Genomic DNA, 23,165 nt, shown 5'->3' on the forward strand with positions numbered 1-23,165 from the left:
CACAGTTATCGATTTCGAAATTCCCAACAGTTATACGCCTTTGTTCCAAATTCATGCAAATTTGGAACAGGATTTCAAAATATACGACAGACCGATTTAGTTCACGGTGAGAAAATTTTAGCCAACAATGATTTCTTTCACATATGTTTGGGTAACATTGGGTGTAATAGTTTCTTTTTGAGATATTATTTGAATGTTTTTTTTTCGCTTCAACCACCCTATACGTAACATAAATTGAGGAAAGATGTTTATAAAAACCATATCAAGTATAAATAATAGATGTCACATTATTCTCGATTTAATATAATTAAATAAAAAGGTTTTCATTTGGGCTCGACGAATAAGTGAATCCAGTCAGCGTTTTAAAATTTGAAAAAAATAAACGAAAAGAAAATTTTAATACTTTTTCGATGAGGTAAAATAAACGTCTATTGTTTGTTCTATAATTTTTGTTTTATTTGAGATATTGAGAGATTTTTAGTTCGTATGGATTGCTCGGAGTTTTCGTCAATATCAGCATATTTTTCTGTATCCATACATAAATTTACAAATAGTGAAACAAGTTTTTGTCAAGCAAAAATGTCGACAAATCAAAGGAAAATTTCCTTTGACTTTGGGATAAACATTTCTCATTTCCTTTATCAATGTCAGCAATAACTTGAAAAAAAATTGCTTTTTCATTTCATTTTAACAAAACCTTATTCCATTGATTCAAAGCGATTTGATTGAATTAATTGAAGAATTGTTTCAATTGAGCTTTTTTCCTCGTTGTGTAGTCATGTTTGCTTTTAAATTAATGTAATCCTGGTAGAATAGTTGAAATCATTGTTCTGTCAAAAAGAATATTCGTAAAATTAATTTTAAGACAATTAATCGTGGAACTCAAAACTTATGCAATTTTTCTAATAAAATGGGTTTTTTCTTCTCAATTATTGAGTGTCTGCAATGAAAGTGTTCCAGTTTTAAATTTGCTCCTACACCGGTGGGGAGTGGGTGTTTTAGCCGATTCTAAAATTTCAAATTGTGCTTAAACTGGTATACTTAAAACCAATATTTACGCCTGAACCGTTGGGAGGGCCCTCAGAGCAAGTTCACTGGTTGAGATGGAGTTGGAAATTTCGAAGGTTTACATCACATCACAACACATTTGCCGTCCACCGGTGTTGGGAAAATCAGATATTCGAACAGTTTCGCGCTGCAAAATTTGTATCGTATAACACTTTTTGGCGGAGGGTGATAGAAAAACACGATGTTTTGCAACACCGAACCGAGTGATAGAGTCGGCGTTGCAATACAGTATTCGTGCATGAAACGCTTCGGTGCTGCCATCTAAGTTATGCTCAAAACCTCAGTTGAGGGGAAAATAAAGGAAATTGACCAATTTCAGGATTTAAACATAAAGTGATATTTTCTTTTTTTTTAAATCTTTTATCACTTAAATTGATACGATTTGCAATGAAGTTAATCAACTCTTTCAAACTTACAGCCAATTTTTTTCATGCCCTTGCCAATCGAATACATTTTGAGGCGCAGAGATGCCAGATAGCAGGGTGAATAAATAAATTCTGTTTGTTTGTTTTGTTTGAGCGGTTTTCGGGAGGAGGAAATTGTTTCGTTTTTTTATTTGAAAAAGATATTCCGTCGGAATGTCCGATAACAAGTTCGGAACGCCGCCTTTAATGGATCCATCATCTTTAGAAAACGAAACCCTCGCTGTTAATTCGACAAGTGTCAATCAGATCAAACGTAGGCATTGAATCGGGAGTGAAATTCAGCTTGTGTCTGAATTACCTATACTTTTTATACGTCACTTGCTTAATTATCACTTTGAAAATGATTTAGGAAGAGTTCAAAAACTTTATCAACTCATGTAATCAAATGCACTCCAATACAAACCCCTTATTCTGCAGAATACAGTTTAATATTGGAATGCATTATAACTTAAACAATACTTGTTCATACATATAAATAATAAAATTTTCATATTGACACTAGGTACTATTTCAAGATAATGATCAAGTAAAATGAATTTGATTTCAATTTTCAAACGGTGAATTCAAAATAAAAAAAGTCAGGAAAATTACTGAAAAGCAAATTCACTTGGCATCGCTGGTTGCTTTCGATTTTATACCTTCGTATTCTATCACACCGGTGGACGGCCAACATTTTTGGTCTATATTTCACGATAGAAAAATTCCCATCTGTGCTACAGCTGTCAAAATTCCTACCACTTTTTCCCAACACCATTGGACTTGCTCTCACACCGGTGGACGGCCAACATTTTTGGTCTATATTTCACGATAGAAAAATTCCCATCTGTGCTACAGCTGTCAAAATTTCTACCACTTTTTCCCAACACCATTGGACTTGCTCTAAGCAAAACAAAATAGTCACGGCTGTCAAAACCCTACACGAAAAGTTGAAGATGTGTAAATTTTTGTACTAAGGCTGCCCAAGCAACAATTTTAGTTTTATACTAATCTCCAAGCCCGCTTAAAAACTTCGTTATAAAACGTCATCAGGCTTTATAAACTGCATTAAAACATCTATAAAACCCTTATTAGTGTAAAAAGGCCCACCTACAGGAGGTTCTGAAGAACATATTTCAAGAATCTTATACAACCTCGTCGAGAGCAATTCAAGATGTCAATTTTTTTTTTGAGTGAATAATTGTTTGCGTGTATGTTTATTTTTCGATCAGCGGTTTTAAAATGGAATTGATTCAGAAAAATTATTCTGATGGAATGACATACATGAATAAAATGGTTCCATTTGGAATCAAAATGTAAACAACCAAGCATTAAACATGCAATAACGTAAAGCAAAATTTATGACTTTTACTGCTTGAATTTGCATAAATTTGATGCGCTTCAAAAATTATCGGTTGATTTTTTGAGAAACTCTTATAAAATACGTGGGCCAGTCTAGTTTTGCTAAATAAAAGACTTAAATTCGGAAGTTTGTATTCATAACGTTCCAAAAATATAATTCAGTTCCTTTTGTGCGATTTAAGTGTTGATTAAATATTCTTATGGAAAATATTGCTTAATGAAAATAAATTGGAAACAATGAACGAAACAATATTTCTTTTCAAAATTCCGATTCGATCATATAGATAATAAAAAACACGAAATGCGAATCACTTTTTATTGATAACCATAATTTATATCACTCACTTATTGACACAAATTGTAATCCGGATTACCTCGTAGAATTAAGCAATAGATTATCTTTGGGGGATTGGACAATTTTGCAGCACCTTCGACACCCGTTGTTTCTCCTGGTCTTCTGGTGCACAAATCACCTTCCGGTGCACAGCCACAGTTACGCAGCAGCGACGACAACCAGTAAGACGGCACACACGGTTTTTCCGGTGGGTTGCCGGAGAAAAACTAACCTCCGATAGCGGCATATTCTTGGAAAATCCTTGACCTATGTACCTGACTTCAAGGCTATCGTTGGCCAGCCTAGGCAAAGGATGCAGATCTGCGTTTTTTCCGAATCCTAATGAAAATTTAAAAAAAAAATCAACTTCAAGATAAGGATTAACAAAAGATGAAAAATGTACCTTTTGGTTGTTGAAATTGAACGAATAATTCTACTGTTTTTTCTTGTTCTTCTCGTGGTTTGTTGTTATTATCACAAATCAGCTGTTGACATTTGACGTTTTATGGCATTCTGACAGGGTTTTATAGCGAGGTTTTAAAATTGTCTTATAGCGGTTTTCAAAACTACTTTACACACGGAAAATAAAATTTTCTTAAAATAAATTTTGGTTTTTTAAATAGGTTTTATAATTATCGTGTAGATACCCTGAAGATAGTTTTTATAATGGTCTTTTCGAAATACTGTTCACGGCTATTAATTCTTGAGCAATTTCGTTATAAAACTTCCAAATTTTCTTATAAAACCATCTGGAGTTTAAAATGTTGCTTGGGCTGGGATGTACTTTTAACCATGAAGTACATGATCATCTTCGAATTCATTGGAAAATGAATGTGACACCATGGTTCCTGCTATTCGGGTTATCTGGAATGGGAAACAATCTATAAAAAGGGATCCGAAACTAAAGGTAGAAAATATTTCAGCTTACACCCACAACCTTACACACAACTCTGGTGCAAAAATCTGAACCTGGAAACACATGAAATACACGCTCATATTTTTTCAACCATTAATGACTTTTCTTGAATCATTTTTTGCGATTCCCGATTAAACTGCCATAATTGTTGTTTTTCATTCATGGCGTTCGGTTAAATTTTAAGCATTTTAGAAGTTCTAAAGAAAAAGTTGGAAAATGGTTATATTTCAACCTCAAAACATATAAAAAACGCCATCTTAGCAAGCGAACTTGTTTGTTTTTTTTTTCAGCTGTGCGATAAATAAATTTTCGCTTTAAAATCAGTGGTTTTAGTTTATAATTAGTTGAATTTATAATATTTGTGATAAGAATTATCCGAGGAGTAAGTACCCGCATACTAAAAAACCATATCTCAAACAGTTTATACAATACATCAACGGCTTCATTAAAAGTGATTATATCTGTAAACGTAGCTGTTCTACTAAACTTTACTTCGCCAACGATAAAAACGAAATATGTACGATTATGTGAAAATGTGATGATATCTGGAATGGTGTTAGAATGATACAACGATTTCCTCCAACTTTTCTTAAATTATATAAAAACGAACTCGAACCGTTACACATACCGTTCACCCCTTCTGTCATTCACGTCAAAATGAACGAAACCAGAGTGCCTCCAGTAGGGTGGGTGCATACTGAGGAAAAGTAGGCAAGGGGTACCAAAAGTTTCTCATTGGTGGGGGGTGGAAACGGTGCGCTTTTTGACAGCGAATTGTTCGCCTACCATGCCTACGATTACGATTGCCTGTCACAAGATGGACGATTCCGTGCATTGGTATAAGAACACACCTAGCTTTACCCGCCTTGAACGAAACGCCCGATCAGAGATGCCAGATGGTTTTGTACAAAATCAGTGCACATTTATGAAAAGTTTTAATTTTTTTACTATCATCATACTAAACGAGGTTCATCTATTTGATTTACAAGATGCTTTAAACAATTGTTAACGCTTCAAGTAAGGTTATGAAAGATAATTATGAAAGTTTCTTCACGAATCCGTGGACTTAATTGTGATTTCAGTTCATTGCATGTTAAAATAACAACAAACAATTACAAATTTGGTGTGTCGGCTAGCATACATGCTAACAGGCGACACAGAAACGTCAAAGTTTTAAATCTTTGTTCTCACATTTTAATTTCGTATTGGTACAATTTTAAAAAGTCGGTCTGGTCGGCACCACTGCCGACAGCTGGAAGAAGAACACAAAAAATAACAACAAATCTTTGTTTTACTCGTTGAAAAAGTTCAGCTCCTTCCTTTAGCTGCAACAAAATATCTCTCCGGTTAGGGTCTAACCGACGGACAGACGGACGTTTAAACTGGAAAAATGAGACCCAGACCAGTGATGTTCGCAACAGGTAAGTTTTATCAACAGTATCTATAAATCGATGCAAATATATGAAGATGTTTTTTTTTTTATTTCAGCGACGGGTGCTGGAGGAGCAATGTCGTCACATTGGCAGGAGCAATGTCCCGTACGACTTTCGGATCCAGCAGTGACCAGCAGCTACGCCAACGTAACGCCCGTGTTTTTTTTTTTTAAATTAGACCTAGTGAAGGAACTCGTAAAGATATACAAATGGTACAGGTGAATAAAATGAACATAAATAAAATTTAAAAATGAGTTTGTTTTTCACATAAAGAAAAAAAAGCTTGTGTGTGTGCGTGCTACATTCCCCTACGGTTCAGAATACAGTAAGCATAACGTTGGAAGAACGTCATATCGAATCGTTCTGCGACTATTACTGTAAATGTTCAGTTACAAGGAAATTTTTAGAAAAACTGTAACAAAAACAGTTCGATGCAAAAAATACGTTTTTCATGAGCGTATTTGAACGTTGTCTCTACTGTTTGCTGATCAGTTCTTCGATATAAGTGTTTTAACAGTTTTTAACAGTAACATAACTTAACGCCATATTCAACAGACCGTCGTTTTGGATTTCACAATTAGTGGAATGTTTTTTACGATGTCAATTATCGTTTTCTAAAAGTTTTTTTACGCTGTTCCGAATCATTGTATGACTATTATAGTGACTGTTTGGTAACAGTATTTTGCTATTCGGGTAGCTATTGGATTACAGTTGAAGTGTTTATAAAATAAAATCCTCTTCATCCTTTTTTTTTTGGCGTAGAGAACGAAAACTTGGAAGCATCGATGGACCACAGGTGCCCTTCGTTATCTATATTCTCCGAGGAATACAGATCCATTCGATTGTGCGCTATAATCCGCAGCCTGCTTCAAAAGAAATCGGATCAGAGGCTTCCGGGAAGTTACATACAGCTTCCGGAAAATTTTCTACAGGAGCCTCCGGAAAATGATCGATATCATCATAGCTATGCGGGAGGTGAGGCGTTGAATCTTTTTCCACGAACGAATCCGACTTCAACGGTTAAAAAATGGTTACCTTATCAGAATGACATTGATAGATAAAACGGAGACTGCCGGTAGTTCTAGGAATGGCTAATATCTGATCAAAAAAGGTAGCTCAATTAATTGAATATTGTTTTTTTTGCACTATAATAACAATTTTCTTTTATTCTTTTTATTGCAGTAATGATGAGAAACGCTCTACTCCTTCCTAAGCGATTCGATCGATTCCACAAGTTGCTACTAGAAACCCAGATTGATGGAACTGATACTGGCTCGTGTGCTGTGCCAGTTACCGGTGAGGAAGCAGAAGCATTCTCGGAAGAATTGCAGAGGCTGACAAAAGCTGACGTTGCTGATCGGTATAAAAATTCCACTCCACAACAAAATAGTGCATCTTCATTGATAGTACCCAATAGATGGGTTTCCTTTGATGGCAAATAGAAAACGTTTAACATGGAATTTTTAATTATTCTCTCACATTACATGTATTTTGAAATAAAACACGGATTTAAACAAACGTGGGTTGATTCTAGTCGTTTTTTATTTATTCAGATGTTTTCCCCCTGAATTTATGCTCATTTTTCGCTTTTTCGGTATGCTTGAAAAATAACCATAATCCAAGTTCTCTTCGAAATCTCATTTTTGGCTCAGTTTTGGCTGAAAACTCATAAAACGACTTGATCCACAAAACTTCGATTATGGTTATTTTTCAAACATTAATGGTTCAATATAGCCGAGCGTGTAATAACGATTGGAAGACTTACACCCAAAATAATCTACACTTAGCGGCTACGTGAAAAACAACATAACTTTTATCCAATTGATTTTCACGTAAAAGCTACGAAATGAATATGTAAACGCATCCCTATAGGAATTGATGCTTAATGAAAATCACTTACAACTTACGTGAAAATCTAGTCAGTTCAACACGATATGATGGTGAAAGATGAAATATTGGTCGATTTGATTTTTTCTTTCTCGTTTTTCTTGTTGTTAGAAATAATTATAAGAAAAACAAACATGATAATAAATTTCAATTTATTTTATAAACAATCACTATCACTAAATTAATCACATTCACTACAGTAATCACTATAACTTGTGTGAAAAAAATTATCTGGATTCCGGGTGGTTGAACAACGCAGGTTGGTTTTTACGATCCTGTAAAATTTGAAAAATATGAATTAATTAAAATTTAAATACTTTCATGAAAGACAATTTACCTTGTGCAACTTGTTCCTTGTGCCACGAATTTGTCGAACATCAATTCCGGGAGTTCCGCCAAAGCATGAGCGAACATGACCAGACTTCCAGAAGCTTTTCCGAATCTGGAAAAAACACAAACAAACCACAGATGAAATAGAAATAATTTTCGACGGGATAATCAATGAACACTTACCTCCTTGGGTTCCACGCACGATGCTCAGTGTGCTCGTCGATCTCGTCTTCAGACGTTGAACCCTCCGAACTGCCATAACCGTTGCTGGAGTTTTTACATAAGAATATAATAAGCTCACTGACGACAAATCCCTTTTCCAATAAGAATTTACTTCCACACGATTGAGAAAATTGAAGACAACCGATTTCGAACCATCCACTAGATTTTACGTGAAATTCATGTGACAGTCATTTGAAATACAGTATTTACTACAAGGCACACGTAGAATCAATGTTATGCCACAAAAGCTTAGTTTACGGGAAAAATCCCGTATTTTAAATTTCTAAATTATTTTGGGTGTACACTCTAATTCTCCGTGACTCAGATTTGAAGGAAAACAATTCAAAATGCGCCAAAACTGGGAAAACTCAAATTTTGATTAGAGCGGCATAACTCAGAAATGAATTTTAGGGGTTTTCGCGAATTTTGAGTTGTTTTTGTTCAGGAATGTTTTGAGCTCATCTGAAAGAATCTGAATCATAACAACTCAGAATTTTATCAAATTTTGATACGCTTTCGAAAGGAACTGTGTATTTTTGAAGAAATATACTGAAATTTCGAATAAAAGAAAAACAAAACAAATGTCTGAAAGTACGTTTATTTATCATCATTCTGTTTCACCGAAGTTAGTGAATGGAAACAATTTTCTTCGGTACTGTTATCACGACTGTACCGTGAATCCTGACTTACCTTCCGGTAGTACCGATCCTGGCTGTTCTTCCGATGGTTACCGATAAGATTGCCCCGATCACCACTTTCTCCTCGACCACACCAACTTCTGTTGCCGGCACTCCCGTCGTAGGCGCCTCGCTCCATACTATTTTTGGGAAAATGTTTAAGGATTGTGAGTTGTCACGACTTCGGCTTCCTCCCCCTCGACTGCCTGCCCCGGGAGGCAAGGGAGCTGTGTTGTCACTGCCATCTTTCTGCCTCCAGTTGAGATTTGTGTCCGGCCATCAAAGCTGAAATTTCCTAGAGGAAAAGATAAATTTGTTACTTTTTTCTTTTTTTATTAGAATTCACACAATTATTATCTGAATTTTGAATAAAGATACTGTAAATTATCTATAACAGCATCCATAAAGTAATTTAAAGTTGTACTTACCCTTTTTTTTCATCACCTGCACCCGACCGTCGCATCCAAACAATCATATTGTTTTTTGAACCTCTCTGAGTTGTTTTCATCTATTTTGCACGAAAAAGTGTGCGTCTTTGCTAAGTCCCAGGATTTGGAACTCGCTAGATGAAAACAACTCAGAATTTTGAAGGATTTCATTCAGTTGTTTTTATCTTCATACATGGTGCGATCCCTGAACCGAAATTATTCAGTCTCTGAATAATCTAAAATTACCGTGTAGAACACATCACTCTGACGAAAGAAAAATTATTTCAGTGGAAGATTGCCAGTGATGAAAACTGCGACTTATGCCATGTTAAGGAAGATATCAATCACGTATTGTTCAATTGCAGTAAATACATTAACAGATCTAAGTTTCTTACACTAACTACTTTTAACAACATATACACACTAAGAATGCAATTTTCCCCCTCGGGATAATGATCCTTCGAACCACAGGGAAATTGCTGAAGTTATTCGAAGTTCGAATGGAAATCCTCCAAAATCTCGTGACGCTTAACTTCTCCTGAAGTCTGGGAAGAAATTCCTACGAATGCACAGGTACTCGAACAATCGTCCTGTATCACGGGAGAACTTCAGCTGTCAACCGTTTTCTGTCGCGCATTTTATAGTCTATTCTTTTCTGTCTTGAGTTTTCGCTTGTTCGGCAGATTAATAGTCGTTAAGCTAGAAAAGCGGGAGATAATAAAAACCTGACCGGAGGAAGCGTTTGCTTCAAAGGATCTACACTCAGAGGAAATCTTATTATAAATTTCATAAGATACAACTTATGAACCACTTTTTTACGTCCAAACTAATTTTTCATAAGAGTCTTATGAAATTCTTTCAATTTTCATACGATGAAAACTGCTGAACCATTATCGCAACGTTCTGACCTCGACCAGCTTGCGGGCGACCACCTTCTTCAAAGCTGTCGGTTTTGGTTCGATTTTCGAACCGCTGCTTCGACCCGGCGCTTCCTTCTTCTTGGTTGGGTGATGGTGGTTGGATTATCCCTTTTGACAGAGGGACCCGGGGCTTCCTTCTTCGTCTGCGTCTCCATCTTTATTCACTTTATCACTGGTTATAAACAACCGTCACAAGAATATCTTCCAATTTTTTTTTTTTTTCCCAGGATTTTCATCCTTTAGGACATAGGTCGGCAACCTGCGGCTCGCGAGCCGCATGCGGCTCTTTGGATGTATAACTGCGGCTCTTTAGCTCAATGTGTGAAAAATTCGAAAATTCTCGAAATTTTCTAGAGTAAACGGACGCAACATAAGTTTCTTCAGTTCAGAAAATCAAACCAAACCAAAAACTACTATAATACAAATTAACAGCATCTTGTCAGTTTGCAACAAAGTTGAGATTTAGAAATTAGTTAATGTTCTTCATAAAAGTTTGATATAGCATTTGGAAGCCTGGAGAAATTTTCTTCGCTGGCAAAGAAAATTTATGATTTTCTGATTTAATCGGATAAAAACTGAGCATTTTTTTAACCGTCGAATAAAGTCCTCACTGTTTAGATTATGAAAATGAGTTTGTTTTTCTTAAATTGAATTTTTCAAAAATAAATTTGCTTTACCACCGTTCTGATAAAATATGAACATCAGATGATGATTTTAATAATGCTTTGAATACTGATAATAATTGTTTTGTGCATTAAAATTTCTTCCTTAAATCATTTTGTTTTTAAATTTTTCAAATATTGAATTCCATCTCTCAATGTTCCTTTTCAAATCCATGAAAAAAATAGAGTTCTTCGTTCTAGTTTTGAACATGAGTTAATGTGAACAAAACATTCAAGTTTGTTTAAAAAATATTTAGTAAACCGGGAGCTGAGTGCTGGTCTAATTTTAGAATTTCATATATGTATAATATGATTATTTTTAGGTATTTAATCGAAGGATTTTAGAATTTCATATATAATATGATTATTTATAGGTATTTAATCGAAGGAGAAACTTTATTTGGTAAAGAAGCATTTCTTCAATAAACTTTAATATATCTTCCAACAACTTTTACATTTTTTTAAATTCTCAAACCTATTCCTAATTCTGCAATTATTTTTAAAACGTCATGGCTGCTCTAAAAGTTGATTTTGATTTCAATGTCTTTATCAGAATTTTGGTTTTGGTTTGTTCTATGAAGTGATGACCAAAATAACGTCAAAAAAACTTGAATTTGAGTTTAAAAAATCGATTCGTTGAAAAATGAAAAACGGCTATGCAAAGCAAAAGTTAGATGTTTATCATTATGTAAGATTTATTATTGTTATGAAATATCCGAGATAGCTATCAAAACTTTCATTGGACTCCAGCATATTTCTACAAAATCGGTAGATTCTATTCATGACGATTCCTAAAATTCAAGATACACTGGAAGACAGCAAATCTGTTAAGAATTAGAAGTATTTTAAAAATATTTGTTGATTGTTTGAAATATTTGAAATTGTTTTGAATTGTTGAATTGGTTAACATTTTCGGCCAGGAAACCGCCAACAAACTACTATAATGTTTAACATTACAAATTCGCAAGTGAAAACTGAGAATTCATTCAACAAATTAAAATATCTGTTTAAAAAAATCAAATAAATTATATTCCAAATCACTAATTGTTTAAAAATTCAAAAGCTGAATTTGTGATTAGAATTCATAGAAACTTTGACAGAAGGATCAATCTGAATCCATGATATATTTGAGACTCAGAGGTTTAGACATTATTTTTATGATCTCATTAGTTTGGAGTAAAAACAACTTGGAAGGGTTACGATTTTAAACAGAATTGAGAATTGAAACTTGAATTTTCGATGTAAAAAAAAAATAATTCTTGAAACCTTTTTTTTAATTTTTATTAGAAATCAAAATGAGAACAAGAGAGCTGATTCGGAATGATTGTTATGAAAAAAATTTGAAAGAATTTTATAACCACATATTATAGACCACATCTCGCGACCGATTGTTAAATTTTGTCAAATTTTGACTGATTTTTTTCAATCCATAAAATGAGTATTTATGAATTAAAATTTGTTGGTTTATTTATTCTAAGGCCTGGAAAGTATTTATTGATTTAAAATGATAGTTTTATGCGCATAACAACAAAAACAATTAAGCCTTTTTGTAGAATTAGAAGAAAAAAGTATTGTGACAAACCCTCGTATAGTTTTTTTTATATTAATTTTCATCTTGTAGTATGCATTTTTATGATATAAAATTTCCAATGCTTTTTTTAATATTTCAATAGAACACATCGAAAGTCTATTTTTATCTGGGAAAAGGTGTTAGGAAAGAATTACACCAAAGTTTAAAATGATAAATTTTATCAGGTCACAACGGTAAATCGCCAAAATTTCAACGTTACTAAGCTGTACCCGTTATGAAAATGTATTGATTCAGAAGAAAGAAAATCGCTTCCGTTTGCCAATAAAACAACGAAAATCTGTGGAGTTGTGAAAAAGGATAATACTAACGAGCCTATAGTAAACAAAGAGACGAAATGTCACGATTGGAATTTTTGATTTTCTGTCAGTGTCATTCCAATCGAGCAAAACCAAGCAGTCTTGAAGGCAGACCTACAGCAGGGTTGCAAGCTCATTATTTCAAAAGGGATCAGATTGCGCCTCTTTGTTTACTATAGTTTCTTTAGATAATACAACTGAGTTGACATCAGGATGCAATTAGTGGTATGAATAAGGTTTAGCAATTGCTTCGGTAGCTTTTACTTAGCTCGAAATCAATCAAAGCAAAAGTCCAAAGCATTTGCTTAGTTTGGTATGAATAAACATTTGCTTAGCGGATGTGTACTAAAGTCTTAGAACATAGCTTTTGCTTCGAAAAATAGAGCTATCCAACGCAGAATCTGAAGTTTTCTAAAGTAAAATGAAAGAAGACGATCAGAAAATTGAAAAGTATGTCTAAAGTAGCCTTGAAGTCGACGAAGCGGGTGGTGAGTGTAAGAACGACCGGAATGTTTGTTAATGCGTGCTCGTATGTTGATGTTTAAAGAAAAATGAATACATATTCGAATATTATCAAACAAAAAATGGCCTAACTTTAATATTTATCATAAGCTCTCCCACATGTATGTGGGATTGATCATCCCTAATAATATCGATCAGTAATTTACAAGTAAAAATGATCCTCGAACTTCTCTCAGGATCACTGCACGCATTGATTGAGATAACCATGACAGTGCTCAACGGACTGTGAAGTTATTCGGTATCGCGAAAAGTGCGAAATAGATAAAGTAGAAGTCTAATCGCCGTGTTTAGTTATTTTCGGATCCGAAAACCGTTATTGGGTGGTCATCTGAGGGGTTTTTATAGTTGGAACCGTCCCGGACCCAACAAATTTGGGGGCTCGTCCGGGAAACCTCATGACCCATGTTCATTCCGTGTATTGAGTCGAATTGAGCAAAAGAACTAGGAAAATTAGTTTAATTGCAGAACAGTTAAGTTCTCAAGACAGGAGGTCTTGATAGTCAGTTTTTATGAAGCAATATCTGACTTATAGTGGCAAAAGTGGATATTCTAAAAATTATTCATAAGTTAGCTATAGTGTGATATTGGCCTGAGATCGAGAAAAGGAAAAAGAAAGTGTGGTGCGATAGATCTTTTGTAAAAGTTGCGCACACAACCTCATTCGATTTCTACAACTACCATGTACCCGTTTGGATTCAACGGCCCTGCTGGTTCTCCGCAATTCCTTCCAAAATGGAGCCCAAATGGAGAAGATTTCGCCCGGCTTTTAGATCAGCTCAATTTTTCTAACACTTCGATTGCGAACATGACCCACCAACTGAAAGAGATCAGAAACGAAATGAGTGATTTACGCATGGAGAACACACGGTTGCACGGTGTAATAGAGGACCTGCGTTTGCGTGCGCATACGCCTACTGGTTTGAGTACCCCACAACGTCATCTCCATCTACAACCAAGTGCCACTCTCAGTGACATTGGTGAAAGAGTGAGAAGTGAGAACGACTACTCCTGGAATGAAGGTGCTGCTGAGTCTGGTGCTGCTGGCTTTGTCAACAATGCAACGTACGAAGCTGCAAGGCTCACTGTTACAGAAGTTGAGTCTGCGTTCAACGAGTTTTCCGGCACAGAATATTATTCGGTTCGGAAATGGATTCTCGATTTCGAGGAGATGGCTGATTCGATCGGTTTGTCGGAGCTTCGAAAGTATGTGGTGGCAAAGAAAAAACTAACCGGCCTAGCAAGGTCGTCACTCAACACGGTTCGACACGTAACAAATTGGGGAGCTATGAAAAGTTTTCTCATCGGAGAGTTTGATTGCGTTGAAAACAGTGCTATTGTTCACGAAAAGTTACGCAACCGCAAGCAGCTCCCATCAGAGTCTGTTTCTGAATACTACCTTTTGATGCGCGAGTTAGGATCGAAAGCTGATTTGGACGCTGAATCGATCATAGCGCATACGGTAAACGGAATCATTGATTATGGGCCTGAAAAAACTCTCTTATACGGTGCCAAGACCGTTGATGATTTTAAGGAGAAGCTCAGAGTTTATCAAAATGCAAAAGCAAATAAATTTAACAGCGTTGAAACTAGGGATGAGAGGAGCGTTGCAATAAAGCAAGGACGGATGAGTAGTTCATTTGTTGCACGTAATGCGGAATCAAAAGTGTGTTACAACTGCAAACTTCCCGGGCATTTAATGCGAGATTGCCAGAAGAAAAACGAAGTGAATTTGTGTAGTGATAGATCGGTCGTGAACGGAACCTTTTTACCCGTTATGATTAACTCAACACAAATTGAGGCGTTATTTGATTGTGGTGCAGCTGTTTCCCTAGTGCGATTGGACTTTCTAAAAGAAGTAGGAGCACTGCTCAATCATAACGAGAAACAAGAACTTAAGACAATAAGTGGACCCACGTCCACCGTGGGAACCTGTATACTGCAAGTGGATATTGACGGTACAGTGATGGTCCTGAAATTCAGTGTACTCGACAATGAAGATTTCGACATGAAGATTCTTATCGGGCGTAACCTTCTCTTGCATGGTGAAGTGCGTGTGTCTGTGAGTGGATCCAAATTTTTCCCTCACGATGATCAGTTTGTTCATCAGTTATCATCTTCTTTGGATATCACTGAACCCTACGTTTACGTAGTGGATTGCTCGATGCGGGAGGAAGATCGAACTCCGAAAGTGTATTTCATCATGAAAAGTGTAATCGGACAAGCGAAATCCAATGAATATGATTCAGGAGATTTGGTAGCGACTAATCGCACTCAATTCGGGAGCCATCTCAAGATCGCACGAAAGTTCCTAGGATCGTATCGGGCGGTCAAGAAAAAGCGAAACAATAGGTTCGACTTCGAGGAGGTTGGTTTTCATAAAGGTTCGCGGTTCCCGATGAACGACGGCTATGAAGAAAACGGAGATGAACTCAGCGATCAAAGGAAAACATCATCCGGGCCGGATGATGGTCAGGGTGGCCGATTGTGGGATTGATCATCCCTAATAATATCGATCAGTAATTTACAAGTAAAAATGATCCTCGAACTTCTCTCAGGATCACTGCACGCATTGATTGAGATAACCATGACAGTGCTCAACGGACTGTGAAGTTATTCGGTATCGCGAAAAGTGCGAAATAGATAAAGTAGAAGTCTAATCGCCGTGTTTAGTTATTTTCGGATCCGAAAACCGTTATTGGGTGGTCATCTGAGGGGTTTTTATAGTTGGAACCGTCCCGGACCCAACATGTATTCGGATCGGAATAATCCGATGTATAAAAAATAAGCAATAGGCGCGCATTTTAATTTAGATTTTTTTTTAAATCTTAGGATTATAAAAAATTATATAAAAATTAGAGATCTGTATAATGTTATATTATAAATTATTACAATTTATTTCTAACTTTGAGCCAATTGGGACTTCTTCCACTATAGCCGGATTATTTTTTAATTTGAAATATTTACTAATTGATTTGTTTATTGTCATCTTAGACGAATGATTTTATACAACGACAGGAATATGAAAAAAGTTGGGTTATCACTTCGACTTTTCTTTATCCATGTTGAAAATACCTTTTTGAATTGTTTTGAAGTGAAATATTGCTAATTTGATAAGTTCATGACGTTATTAAAGAATTTTTTATTGGAAAAGTCTGCTACCGAGCATGCTTAGAAAATAAAGCAATTGCTATGAGATTTGTCGAGCAATTGCTTCAGATTTGAGCTTTATTCATACCAAACTAGCTTGTTCTAAAAGTAAAAGCTCCTGACTGAGAAAACAGCTGTCAAAAAAACTTTATTCATAACAACCGAAGCAATTGCTTTAAGCGACTGCTCGACTGCTCGATTCAGTTTAGCAAAAGCAATTACTAAGTTTTTTTCATACCACCCAATGTATCTTAGCGATCATCATCATCTGTAGTAAGGATAAAATGAATTGCGGCTCTTTGAAACTTGGACATTTCCTTAATTTGCAATTTTTGGCTCTTCTGTCTCAAAAGGTTGCCGACCGCTGCTTTAGGATGATTCATCCCTGTTCCAGCCGTGTCTTGTGTTGTTGTTGTTTTTTTTTTATTTTTTTTTTATTTCTGTAAAATCCGCGGTAATAAGCCATCAGGAAATCTCTGGCCACTTGGTAGTTTCCGTGATTAAGTTCCGGAATGTTACTTTCCTCCACTTTGAACTCTAGCCTCGCGACTTTCTGGACGATGGATGCTCGACGCGGGGAACTTGTCGGTGAGAGCTAAAAGCTAAACCCAAGATTGATATACACTTTGCGATGGATAATCCCAACTTTAACTGACGTACACGCTCAACGAATATACTTCAATAGATCCATTCCCTACATTCCCCTTCTACTCCATTGAAAAAAAAAACCTTTTTTTTTATTTAAATGTTATTTGATTTGACTCTTGGAATAATTAATCGAATGCATCATATAGGATTCTTCGCTTGACACACAGAACTCAAGCTGTTCATTTTTGAAATTATGTTGCGTCTGTTACTTTTTTATTTTTTTTTTCAAGTCAACACTAAGCCTTTTATTTGGCCGATCTATGTGTGGTCAATTCACCGATTCATAACTATAAAATGCACAGATTTTCGGTAACTTAATACATTTAACGAAGCTGTTCAACATTAACAGTATTTTTCAGTTTTCTCAACAAGTAAGATACAAATTTGCAAACAAAAAAATTAAAACAAGCAATCCCCGAAAGCATAACTGTTACCCATAAAATCTTGAAAGTCACATATTTAATTTTTCAATAACCTCAAAAAAAAAAATATTTCTTCAACATCGTTTTCAAATGTTCATCTCGAATTGTGGGCTTAAAATGTTCAGTCCCGTTAACACTATAATGTTGGCTCGTGCTTAAAACAAATTAATTTTGGCATCTTTGAAAATAAGCGTGTAATATAAAAAGTAAACAACTTTTGTGTCATTCGTTTCGGGTTATACTAGAACCGATTTTTTTCTATGAAGCTAATCACTAATATCAGTTCGCGACATCCTTTATTCATCAGTTCACTTCGATCCTTCGTCGCGTTCAGACGTGTATTCCGCGCAATCCCTGAGTAGCATAGATCTCTCTCTATCACGGACGTCTGATTTTTGTGACTTTCTTAAGTTAACCTGAAAAGTTTTCTCACTTCTACCGATCAAGCCTGCACAGGAGACAAGTGCATGGCCACAGCCATGGTGGAAAATCCTCCACCGTGGGGATATTCTTCACAACCCTCTACCTCCAACAAGCGACAAATCCCAGAATGGATGGACCCCAAAGGAGAACACGGAGCAATCCAGTTTCTCTTGCTCAAACCCGAATCACCTGCAGAATTGCCGAAATACCCATTCATCATCTCGAAAACCGTCGAAAACGCAGCCGGACAAATCGTCGGAGGACATCCGTGCGACCAAGGAAAAGCATACCTGCTCAAAGTCCGTTCGCAGAAACAAGTGGATAAACTATTGGCTGTTAAGCAACTAATAGATAACACTCCCGTCACAATCAATTTCCACCCATCGCTCAACACCTGCAAGTGTGTGGTCACATGCCGAGAAGCTGCCGGTGCCACCAACGAGGCACTGGAAAAAGATCTGGTCAACCAAGGAGTGATCAGCGTCTATCGGTTCACCAAACAAACAGCTTACAGAGCGTCTCCCACTTCAACAACAAACTACTCACCACTCATCCATCCAGTCCCATGACCAACCATCGAACAAACTGTTTCAAGACAACAAGCTGACTGCGCTGGTACTCCTCAAGAAAATTACAAAGAATTTAAAATCGGTCGTAAGCAGGACGCCCATCTGTATGCCCAAGTTCGACTTCAGTTATCCTCTGTATGTTTCGCATCTAACGAACAACTGCCAAGCCTATTCACTGCTGCTGTTGATCAATCGGAACGCTGCCCGTCATGTTTTGTCGACAAAGCAAGGGGCAATGGAAGTACTCTTGTGTATCCAGATGAAACATTCGGTCGATAACACATTCGTCAATGTATTGCCTTACTCACATGCTCATTCGCAAAACCGGCCAAACTGACAGAATCCTCGGGCTATCACCGTTCGTATTCAAGCCAAAACTAGTGGAGACCGGATGATTGTTTCTCGAATAAACGAATACGATGGCTGCAGTCTGTGCAAAACTTGCTATAACAAAAACGCTGTGAGGGAAACATATTTCCGCTAGAAGTGTCGATGTACTGGACATACTGAAGCTATGAATGTTGCGCCCACCAACAATCGCATCCATTCCAAAACACCTGCGTTACTGAAATCACCTTTTTATTTATACAAAGGTAAATTGGCAAATACAATCCTTAGTGCTGTGTTTCAAAATGACCACCCCCTGCTTGAGTATTAATCAGTTCAAACGGCTCGAGGGAATTATTTCAAGTAGCCTCATCGCGTCCACAGCTACGTCCGTCGAACTGGTCTGCTGACAATTCTTTTCGACACTGTGTTAATTCAAGGTTAATGAATTGAACGATGGACATCGTCTGGACGGGATGGGCATAAGCAGTCGATCATCGACGAAGTAGAAGCTTTGCATGTTGGCCATCGTTATCATCGCTTTCAAGTCAACGTTCAAGTGCCAAACTATCGATCATCGCGAAAATGAATTTCTCGCCTGCTGGCGTATAAGAGGCTGGCGAACATCGCCTGAATAAGAAACACTTTAGCTGACTCTTTACGAAAAATAAAATTCTAAGTAAATAAAGGCCTATCAAAATCAACAAACGAGGCAAACAGCTATAAGAATTATTGATGTTCACATATGTTTCTTATGTAAGAAAAATTCTTGCAGTAGATCGTTTCGTAAGACAATTCCTTTTTTTGTAACTAAAGGAAAACCAAAGTACTAGGCATATAAAACTGGTTACTCCTGCCGAGTGAATTGGCTTATGCCTAAGAATTCATTTTTTGCTGGTAATTCTTGCCTTGAAAGCTGGTACATTTTACCTGAAAATCTGGCATTGTCTGTCTCGTGAGCTGGCATTATTGTCTGCCTATTGAGCTGGCAATTCCTGCCTGTTACGCTGGCAATTACTGCCTTGTGAGCTGGCAATTACTGCCTGGTAAGCTGGCAATTCCTTCCTGTTGAGCTGGCAATTCCTGCCTGAGGAGCTGGCAATTCCTGCCTTGTGAGCTGGCATTGTCTGCCTCGTGAGCTGGCATTATTGTCTGACTATTGAGCTGGCAATTCCTGCCTGTTAAGCTGGCAATTACTGCCTTGTGAGCTGGCAATTACTGCCTGGTAAGCTGCCAATTACTGCCTAAGTAGCTGGCAATTCCTGCCTGTTGAGCTGGCAATTCCTGCCTGTTGAGCTGGCAATTCCTGCCTGAGGAGCTGGCAATTCCTGCCTGAGGAGCTGGCAATTCCTGCCTTGTGAGCTGGCAATTCCTGCCTGTTGAGCTGGCAATTCCTGCCTTGAGAGCTGGCGATTTCTGCCTGGAAAGCTGACAATTACTGTCTAAGGAGTTGACAATTATTGTCTAAGGAGCTGGCACATTTTGCCTGAAAAGCTGGCATTGTCTGCCTCGTCAGCTGGCAATTCCTGCCTGTTGATGCTTACAATTCCTGCCTGGTAAGCTGGCATACTGCCAAAAAGATGACAAAACGATTGTCTTCTTGCGTTTAGTGACATGTTGTAAATCGAACACAATAAATGGACGCCCCTAAAAACGGGAAAGCATGGCGTTGTTGATTGAACCAAACCCTCTCAACAGCAGGTTACGACTGCATGGAACATGGATATTTTTGCGCTTTCCATCTAGTTCAAACTCTAGTTCCTAACCCCTCTTGCAGTTTCAAAATCAAGCTTGAAAATATACTTTTGTTGTGTCTACTTACAAGTGTTCTTGGTTTTCTTAAAAGATCCTCGGAAACTTCAATTCACAAAAAGAAAATACGAATCACTTATTTATACTTTCGCAGTAAATCTTCACTATTTTTCACAATTTTCCACTCTCAAGCGACCAGAGATTTCCTGGAGTTTAAAGTTAATGCTATATGTATTTCAACCTTCATTATCGGAATGAAGGTCCTGTCACGGTCGCCAATGTAAAATCCGCGGTAATAAGCCATCAGGAAATCTCTGGCCACTTGGTAGTTTCCGTGATTAAGTTCCGGAATGTTACTTTCCTCCACTTTGAACTCTAGCCTCGCGACTTTCTGGACGATGGATGCTCGACGCGGGGAACTTGTCGGTGAGAGCTAAAAGCTAAACCCAAGATTGATATACACTTTGCGATGGATAATCCCAACTTTAACTGACGTACACGCTCAACGAATATACTTCAATAGATCCATTCCCTACAATTTCCAGTAACAAACATTTATGGAGTAAAAAAAAAGAGAAAGGATAGTGACGAAAGAGAAGATGTTGCAGTTTGAATGATTTTTCATATTTATGATAGGAAAGGGAAAGATAGCCACAAACAGGAAGTTAGATTTTATGTATAAGGCCAGTTTCCTTAAGGAATTTGATCAGTTTTTCCTCTTCTTGCGGACAGTTAGACAAAACTTCTCGGAGGCTAATGCCTAGTTCATACATTTGTCTTTGGTTTGAGTATATGGGGCAATTTAGGAGAATATGTTTGACTGTTAGAAGGCAGTTACAAGAAGGGCAGATGGGAGGATCCTCTCGATCCATAAGATAGCTTTGGGTTAGTAAGGTGTGTCCAATCCGTAGTCGTGTGAGGGCTCGACGTTCATTAGGGTTGGGTCGATCCACCCATTTGAGGGTGCAGTTTTTAATTTCACGGAGTTTGTTGTTTTGGACTGATCTCCATTTAGCTTCCCAAGCATAGGAAAGGTTGGTTTTTGTTGCTTTATAGGCATCTTGTTGGGGAATGGGAATTGGGGGAGGGGAGATTTTGGCACCTTCAGCGGCAAGCCTGTCTGCTGCTTCGTTGCCTGGTATTCCAGCATGGCCGGGGATCCATACCAGACTTATCTTTTTCATCAGGGCTTCATCAGAGATACCTGATATCCAAGGGTGTTTTAGGTTGCTGGCAAGGACTGCCTTGAGGACACTGGCAGAATCGGAGAACACAACGTGGGATCCCGCTTCACCATTGGAACCTCTTATAGCGTTTAATAGTGCGTAGGCCTCAGCACTAAAGACGGAACATTCGGCCGGTAGTGCGAGACTTCTATTGTTATGTCCGTCGAAAATACCGCATCCCACACGGTTTTCATCCGTTTTGGAGCCATCTGTGAATATATGGATAAGAGAAGAGTATTTTTGTTCTACCAAAGATCGGAAATTAGGAAGAACCACTTGTGAAGGTTGGCCGGCTTTCAGTTTGTCGAGTAGACTTAGGTCACACCCATGTAACTGTCGTGACGGTACTTGCTGCCCTAAATTGATGCTAAGTAAAACACGTGCATCCTCCTGAAAATTCTCCTATAAACTGGTTTCTTCATCGATCAAGCTGTGTGATTATGTGAGACCCGTGAGACCCATCGTTCTCTTTTGGGTGTTGTTTTCCGTCCTCTCTCAGACTTAATGAGTTACTCTTTTATCGTTTATACACGCTCAATTATCAAAATGTTTATTTTGAATAATTACCAACCTTTTAAAGTATTTTAATTATAAATATTAATAGAATTATTTTTGCTAGAGGTACTGTACACTACATTATCCCCCTCCTCTAAAGCGTTTAGAGTTTATTTGAAGATTATTAAAGATTATTCTGCTTGAAAATCATTAAGTGTTCAAAATTATTTTCTCAAGCCCCTTTTTTTGCAATTATATTAAATTCTTGACTTGTTTGTTTATATGTTTGTAAAGTTTTCATTTTTTTTTTTAATTTTTTTTTATGTTACATTAATGTTTACGTCTTTTTATCTGCCTCATCGACCATTTCAAAATCTTCAAGTTTTTATTTGTACTAGTTTGTCCATTATCTTCAAACTGGTTTTTCGATATTAAATCTTTTTTTGAAAAAATATTATGTTGAACTTTTTTTTTTTTTTTTATTGTTTATCATTTGCCATTTGACTTTTTTTTTAAATTTTGCAGCATTTTTTTAATTACTATTTCCCTGTGCAATCTTGTCAACATTTTTCTTTAATTTTTGGCAATTTCGCTTTATTTCATATGTTGTTTTTTTTAAATATCTTATTCGTTTTATATTTTAAAATACATCTTGCTTTATTTAATCATCAACTAAATAGATTTTCAATATTCATATTTGTTTCATTGGTTTTAACAATTCATATCATCGATCATTTAAATATTTATTTTACCTAATAATACCGTAATTCCTTTTAAAAATGATTCATGATGGTTTTATTTGTCTTTTTTTTGTGAATGAAGGTAATTTGGTTTGATTTATTTTTGCGTTTTTTTTCTCCGATATTCAAACAGTTTATTTTTCAATTCCAATATTTTCCATCAGTAGCACTCAAACGAGCAACTTTATCCGTTTCACTTATCTCTTACCATTTCCTTTTCCTCATTTATAGTTTATTTCAAGATTATTCTGCTTGAAAACCATTAAGTGTCCAAAACTTATCTACTCAAACCTTGTATTCCTTCCATTGATATTCAATTCTGGACTTGTTTTTTTATATGTTTGTTTTGTAATATAATTTTTTTTAT

General features: G+C 36.6%; 1 protein-coding gene and 2 long non-coding RNA genes across 6 annotated transcripts in view; all 3 read right to left on the minus strand.

The window, feature by feature from the left end:
• Positions 1-23,165, minus strand: part of LOC129756510 (pleckstrin homology domain-containing family A member 8) — a 107,720-nt gene that overhangs the window by 12,019 nt on the left and 72,536 nt on the right. The gene's annotated exons all lie outside the window — the stretch shown is intronic.
• Positions 3,134-3,650, minus strand: LOC129756574 (uncharacterized). Its single transcript, XR_008739495.1, has 2 exons — positions 3,569-3,650; positions 3,134-3,504 (listed from the first exon to the last, which is right to left on the minus strand). It is a non-coding gene; the product is annotated as an uncharacterized LOC129756574 (long non-coding RNA).
• LOC129756543 (uncharacterized) lies at positions 7,539-9,694 on the minus strand. Its single transcript, XR_008739486.1, has 4 exons — positions 9,059-9,694; positions 7,915-8,925; positions 7,739-7,843; positions 7,539-7,676 (listed from the first exon to the last, which is right to left on the minus strand). It is a non-coding gene; the product is annotated as an uncharacterized LOC129756543 (long non-coding RNA).

Source organism: Uranotaenia lowii, chromosome 1, assembly GCF_029784155.1.
Source record: "Uranotaenia lowii strain MFRU-FL chromosome 1, ASM2978415v1, whole genome shotgun sequence".
NCBI classification, from domain to species: Eukaryota; Metazoa; Arthropoda; class Insecta; order Diptera; family Culicidae; genus Uranotaenia; species Uranotaenia lowii.